The sequence below is a fragment of the Lemur catta genome, unplaced genomic scaffold (assembly GCF_020740605.2).
Source record: "Lemur catta isolate mLemCat1 unplaced genomic scaffold, mLemCat1.pri scaffold_66_ctg1, whole genome shotgun sequence".
Classification (NCBI taxonomy): Eukaryota; Metazoa; Chordata; class Mammalia; order Primates; family Lemuridae; genus Lemur; species Lemur catta.
In genome coordinates this window covers 431,505-439,377 of record NW_025423865.1, presented here as the reverse complement: position 1 = coordinate 439,377, position 7,873 = coordinate 431,505, and the positions used below count along the sequence as shown (strand labels likewise).

Genomic DNA, 7,873 nt, shown 5'->3' with positions numbered 1-7,873 from the left:
GTAAGGCTTCAGGAACAGAGAGAAAGCTTTCCCTTTTCTGCACCAAGTTAATCTTTTGCCACTGCCATTTATCATTCTTTTTTCATTTGGGTAGAGAAATATCAAAAGATGAAGATACACACAAATGTATATGAACCAAGTTTGTCACCACACAAGGAGCAGAGTGCAACTGCTCAGTTGCTGGTGTGGAGTCCTGAAAAATGAGATGCTTCCCAAATTTCACATTCAGTAGCCATACAATTTTACAGTTGGAGGATGTACAGTATAAAGTAATTATCTATTTTAGCTCCTTCACCTACTAATAACAGGAGTAAAACCAAGAAAGATTAAATGATTCATTCAAAGCTCCTAAAGTGGCATTACCTAGCAATTTCTGACAAAAAAAGAAAAAGAGATAGTGGAATTGCATCATGCTGAATCAGGTAAATTACGAGATTAAACTAGTCAAAAACTAGTCAGATAAATTAACTGTCTGACTTTGGCAAAATAACTAAATGCCTTAATTGGGGGGCAGGCCTCATCTACATTGACATTTAAAAAAGAGTATCTCTAGATTTTTGTGTAGCTTTAAAACTCAATGTACAGAACTCACCTTTCCATTTTGGAGTCAAATACTGTATTTTTGGCTGGGGATTTTTCTACTCATATGATCAAATCATACTTGTCAAATCTTATACCATATTTCCAACATAATGTAAATTCTGATTTCACAAACATTTGAGAGTGGCGATTTTAAAAGCTATGTGGAACTATATATGTTTCTGGTCAATAATATTTAAAGTGGTTATGATGGAATTTTAAGTTCCAACAGTTTGAATCAAATAGATGAATCTTGCACACATAAAAGCACATTAAACAGATTCACTTGGCTGGGCATATTTGTTGCAAATCTCAAGGTTAGACACATATTTATCTCTTCTCTGTCACTGCTTCCTTCCCACTGTATTTTCATTTTATTGTTCAAATCAATGCAATTCATCTTTAAGTCACTAGGGGGTGAAAAAATCCTAGACCTTACTACATACTTTTATTAACTTATTTTACATTTATTCTTGTTGAGATGATATGGCATATGAATGAATTAGCTTCCCAGTCCTTAGGCCACTTGGAAGACTGGTGATGGAGAAACAGGTTGATTAAGGAATAATGATTATGAAAAAAATATTCTGAACTCCTATCATTTACATAACAGATAAAATCTATTTCTATATACAATTATATCTTTAGATAACTCCATCTTACCCATGAACTTTTATAAGTAGAAAATCAGAATGGATCAGGCAATTGATGAAGAGAAAGTAGAAAGGGTAGCACTTAAGTAATTTTTCTAAAGATTGCTAACTGGAGAGTGTCACACTTCTAATTATTAGGATCCAAAATCAACACACCAATTAGAAAGAAAAGGAATTTCTTAAATGTTAATTCAAATGATATACCATAAGATGATAATGTCACGAATCTAGATGGATAATCTCCTTAAGACTGGTTCTAATATAGTCTTGTTAGAAGAGAAGTTTCAGAGACAGGGCTGAGATCACATGTGGGGACTTGCAAAGTGGGAGCAGATGTTAAAGTAAATAACCCTTAGACAGGAGCTGACTACAGGGGCTGTTAACCATAGGCAAGAACCAACTTCAGCTGGCTTGTCATTATGGTTTCTGTCATTTTACATGAACTTAGGCCAATTATTACTGGAGTTTTACAATTGCTCCACCCTTGAAATCACCATGATGGCTCAAAGACAGCCATATACAGTATTAAAATGAGAGCAAACCCAATTTTAGGAATTACTACCCAAATTCATAGCAAAAGTCAGCCCCTTACTCATAAATACTCCTCCCCTCGATTAATAAGACTTCAAAACACCAAAAACCTCTTCCTCCTGATACAGATGCTCTTTTCAAGCCTGCCCACTCTCTTACTCTTGAGAGAGTGCACTGTGGCTTCCAATCATTCAATATAAAGCTTCCTGCTTGACTTTCATGGTCCATCCTAAAATTCTTTTCCTGATTAACACCAAGAACTTGGAAAAAACCTCCATTCAGAGGCCACTAACAGTCTAAAGTCTCCTAATGACAGTGAATTTAAAAATATAATAACATTTCATGATTTCCCACATTAAAACAAGTTAGAAAGTTGTTTGTACCCTAACACCAAAGGACCCCTTCTTAAAGATATGAGTCCCTTAACAGACAGTACAGATGACTTTATGACCCTATTCTCACCCTGGACATAGACGATGAAGTCAATTAGAGACCACAAGGCAGAAGAAATCTTTAACCATGCAATTAATGATTGATAACATAAAACTGAAAATTCTGAACCACTGGCAATGGTTACTCCTTTGACATGAATACAACTCAGTGGTCATCACTCTTAAATTACTCATAATTTCTATTGCTTATAATTCAATATTTGATGTCACCCTCTTTATCATGTAAGGAAGTTGTAAAAATGGAAGAGTAAACAAAATTTGGAAAAACATATGCCTCAACTCCAAGGTAAACATCAGCTATAAGTTACTAGAGATTGTAAGAATATTTTCAGTTGCATAACTACTTTAAATGGGGGTAGGTAAACTCATAACTAATGAGTGCATAGCACACTGTATGGGGGATGGGCACACTTGTAGCTCTGGCTTGGGCAATGCAAAGGCATTACACATAACCAAAATGTTTGTAGACCTATAATATTCTGAAATTTTTTTGAAAAATGAAAATAAATAAATAAATTGGAAAAATAAAAATATAAATAAATAAAATTATAAAATAGTAAATGATTATTTACTCTAACAGGTTAGTGCAAAATGATGTTATTAAAATGAAGAAAATTATGTTAAACCAGAAATTTAAATTTAAATCTTTACATACCGGTGGCTGGTTATTTTCACTTCCTTCAGGACTCTCTTGCTCATTCTCTGATGTCACTTCTAGGTCTTCTTCTGCTAAAAAATCCATACATTGAATTAAATTGGATTAGTTAGAAGAGTGAGGTAAAAGACAGTCTTTATAGAAATAGATAGAAAATAAAATTTTCATTGTATAAATTTAGAGTTTAAATGAAGCCAAATCTATGATGAAATACTTACTTCTTTAAGAAATACTTCTAATTAAAAAAAGAAAAAAAACCCAAGCTTCAAGAAACCACTTGGGGAGACACCTGGTCCAAGGCATACAACATCTCAAAGATTCACTCACAAATTCTATTAACTATTAGCTATGTCTGTTAACTGAAGAGGAAAGTGGCCATAGATCTGTGTGAACATGCTGATTGATGAGGGGAAAAGGGATCATTAATCAGTGGAGAAAGTCATGACCCTGAGGGGGTAACCATCAAAACTGATGGGAGAATGCTACAGCATATCTGTAACACAACCCAGCAGAATTATTTGTACCATTATACTATAATTAGTTATCATGTTCTTCAATTTGTCCCACGATTTAGAAGTACTCAGCTGCAATGCAGTTGAGAGCATAATTCATCTTTCATCGGAAAAACTATTCTGAACTGATCAGCTTGGATTCATTTGTAGAATGCTAGTTAATGAATATATTCACCTTTTTCATTAGTTATATGGGCTATTGGTATGCCTACATTTCTTGTATCTGCTGGGTTAGTCATCTTAAACTTTCTTGATACACACACATACAAAAAGCCTTAACACCACATCTAAGAAACAATGTATAATAAATTTTCTATATTGAAATAACAATTTTAGTATTCAAGGATGAACTCTGTAATTTTTTTTCTTTTTAAAATTAGTTTGGTTACCAAGTAGTCTTTAAAAGACTTTTATGAAACAATTACCTTACCAAAAATTTAGCTATCTTAAAAAAGCGGCTGATGCTTCTATATTCAAATTAATCTCATTTGATTAACTAATATTAATGCAACATGTATATTTGCTGTCTGACAGCTATGGGGAGGAAAAATAAACTACTATTGTTCACCCCAATTCTAGCACTCCCTCCTGCTTCTACTAACCTTTAAAGTAGCAAGAATCTAAGCTTCTGTTTGAGTGTAAATATAATGAAGTCATCTGAAGTGCTCCCAAGTTTCCTCATCAACTCCAAAATCACCTTCCTAACTTCTTTCATTCCTCCCTCCTTCACCCCTCACAATCTTTCTTCCTTTACAGCAGTCATGTAGAGATCTGTGCCCCTTATTCTCCTCCTTCAACATCTTTGATTTCTTATTCCCACCACATCTTTCCTCTTCATTTAGCAGTAGTACCTTACATCTCTAATTTCTCCTTCCTCATCACTTGGCTCCTTCCCCTCTGGCTACAAACATGCTCAGAAATGATAACAAAATAATGTTTTCCCCTGATCCTGTAACGTCTTAAACTGTTATCCAATGGCTCTTCTTCCAGATTTCTCTAAAAAGAAGTCTATACCCAAGGCCCACCAGCAGGAGCATCAGCTGGGAAGTTACTAGAAATGCAGAATCCCAGAGCTGCTGACTCAGAATGTGCATTTTTAACACAGCTGATTGATGAAAGTTTGAGACGCTCTGGTCTACACTGAGTGTACTTCCACATTCCTCTACCTGAACTGACCCTTTTGGAATCTAGCCTCATGTTCCTCCCTATCATGTCCCCACAAATGAAATTGTATTACAAGTCATAATGTTTCTAATGGGCTGCTTATCAGCCTCTATCTTCCCTCATCTCTCAATAATTGACCCTATTCTCTTCTTCTCTCCAAAGTTTTTATCTTGAGCAGTACTAATTCTACCCTATGAAGTAAGAACATTTCAAACCACATTAAATTATGCATGTGTACAGCTGACCACATATGCTTCTATTCCTCTATGGTATAGAAAAGATAGTGCTGCAGGTTTAGGTGCCTCAATCCTTAGTGCCTTCCCAACAGTGAGGGAGATAAGAAGAGTGAGAAATGTTTGCTATACTTCTCTGACACACTCTGGTATTGGAAGCTCACTTAATATGCTTCCCACATTTCAAACACTCTGCTCTTCCTTTTTCTGAAGAATTATTTTATTTGACCACCCTCCATTATATATGCCTGCTTCTTGAGGCTTGATGATATTCTTTGGATTTTAGAATGTATCAGTGTACATGTTTTTAAATAAACAGTCTGTTAAATGATTTTCTTTTAATAAAATATGGTTCTTACCTTCTACTTGTCCATTTATGGTGTATTCTTGTTTGTGAACTGCAGCCCACCGTAAATCACCACCATACTTCTGTGGGAGATTCGTGGAGACATTCTGTTAAAATTAATATCAATAATAAGTTTCAATTAAAAAATAAAAATAATGAATTCCATCAAAATTTTCCAATCATATTCTTAAAACTACCTGAATTTCCTATTGTAAAGGCAATTAGACTTAAAAATAAGAGAAGTATGTATTGAAAAACCAAAACATTTGTACAGGGAACTTCACATATGTTATCCAGCTCAAGGTTACCTTTTATCTATTTCTGGCTATTGACCCTGAAAACCAAGAATGGAGGAAAAAGGCAATATAGTCACAGACAAAATATTAATGGGTATGCACATTTCAACAAGGAAGTAACTTCAAAATACCTGATTGTACTTTACAATCCCCACCAAAAATAAGAAGAGTATTTAATATATATACATACATACAATACACCTACTATAATAATTACATAATTAAATATTTAGAATAATTTTAACCTTCGAAATGTTTAGTGTTAAAATAAGATACTTAGCATGATAACAAACATCAGAGTATGTCAAGTTCAGGAAGAACAGCACATTTAACAAGCTGCATCATTTTGGAAACAAGGGCTTGCAAATATCTAAATATTTTTTAATAAAGTTTTTACTGATAGTATAAACGGATGAATAAAATGATGGAGTAGTAAAAAAACATATCTTTATGTCATATTTCAATAAAACCAAGGAAATGTTACACATGTACAAGGTAAAGCAAACAAATATTAGAGATACACAAAGTAAAGTATATGTAACTCTTTCCCAATTAAAAAGAAAACTGCAAAAAAGAATAGCAAACCTTAATGAAGAGAGAATTATAAGAATATTTATTCATAAAGCATCTAAATGGTGCTGGACACTTATTTGTACATTTTTTCTATACTTAATAATAATTGAGTAGGATGGTGGTTGTCCCATTTCCTGCTTCCTGGTCATTCCAGGATGTTAAGGGTAAAATGAAGAGATGTGATCCACTCATCTCTCCGTCCAGAATGTCCTCCTCCTAGACTTTCACGTGGCTTGCTCATTCCTAGTCATGTGAAAGTCGGTGATGTAAATGTCACCCTCAGAAAGATATTCTCTGACTACAGAATTCTATTCACATTTCCATCCCCATCCTAACTACAAACTACCTCAATATTTTCTAACCAGTCTCTGTTTTCCTTATATGCAGAACTTATAATGACCTATAGCTCTTTGTTGTTTACTTATTTTTCTCTTCCTACCCCTATAGAATATTCCCTCATCTTGTATATTCAGTGTCTTACTTCCCAGCATGTAGTTGGTACTCAATAACAGACATTTAATCAATGTCAAAACATATAAAATCCCATCAGGAAGGTCTCAAGCATCAAATCACTATATTCCCACAAGACATCTCTGGTAATAGTCTGCTGGGAAACTGAACATAACCAAAATTAGGAATCCATATGCTTGCTATAACTTCCATTCTTTTCTTAGGACTACTGCCTTCTGGTTTGCAAAAAGTACCTTCAGCATTCATTAAGTTAGTGAATATCAGTGTAATCATTTGGTCCCTCATTTGTATAAACACTCTCTCCAGTTTACAAAATGTTTTTATGTTTCTTACCACATTTGTTCATTGCGTGTACTTAAGGAATAGATGTTAGTACCATATTTATGAAGAAGGTCACTGATATCTGAATAGGATAAATCATTCATTTTTTTCAAGATTGCATGGCTACTAAGCGACAGCACCAGGACACTAACATGTCTTCTGGCTTCCACTCAGTGCTGGTACCACTGTGCAGCAGCTGTTCTATCATCAGACCCTTCCCATATCTTTCCACAGTTGTCACTTCAATGTACACTGTCATTATATTATGCTGACACTAGTACAAACATGGATGCCACAAAAATATCCAATGGCTTCTATTTTTAAAAATGAATTCTACTTATTAAAACACCACTAAACTGAACTGTTGTTACTATAGTCCTACATATTTACTGTTCCCATACTTTTCCTTGTCTGGAAATGTTGTTTGCAGATCTATACTTAACAACCCAATTATACGAACACCTTCAAGTTGCAGATATTATCTTTTTAAGTTCCACGTTGGAAAAGACAATCGTTCAAACAGTTTCTCTCTGAGTATCATTAGGACTTTTACACACCCACATATAACATAGAATGATTCATTTGATCATAAGTTGACCTGGAATAATTCTTTTGTTGTAGAAAAACCTAAGTTGAGCACCCAAACTGATTCCTTTTCTAAGCTTTATTTTGTTGCACTATACTATAGTAGCTTCTTAAATGAATCCCACAGGTGAGAAGAATTGTACTATGCAATAACCAATTTGTTAATTGTGAGCTGAAAATACAAGAAACTAACTCTTTACGGGCATAAACAGAGGTGAGAACATAAAGTCTAAACATTTCCTTTTAGGCTCTAACATCATTTGATACTTATATTTTAAAATAACAACAACAATAGACAGTACCTCCAAATCCTGAGGTGATTCTGCATCTTCATTTTTTCCAGGTTTTAATGCAGACATCTTGTCTATAAAATGGTATTCACAGATACACTCATGAGAACATTTTTATCATACATTTTAAATACATATACAAGTCTATCACCATTCATTTTTATCTCAATAAAATAAAACTAATAGCAAAAATAATTTCAAGGTTGAACCAG

At 34.0% G+C, this 7,873-nt stretch overlaps 1 long non-coding RNA gene across 1 annotated transcript; it reads right to left on the bottom strand.

Moving 5' to 3' along the window:
• Window positions 1-2,904: 2,904 nt before the first annotated feature.
• Window positions 2,905-7,715, bottom strand: LOC123629990. The gene is made up of 3 exons (XR_006732504.1): window positions 7,674-7,715; window positions 5,139-5,232; window positions 2,905-2,944 (listed from the first exon to the last, which is right to left on the bottom strand). It is a non-coding gene; the product is annotated as an uncharacterized LOC123629990 (long non-coding RNA).
• Window positions 7,716-7,873: the final 158 nt, after the last annotated feature.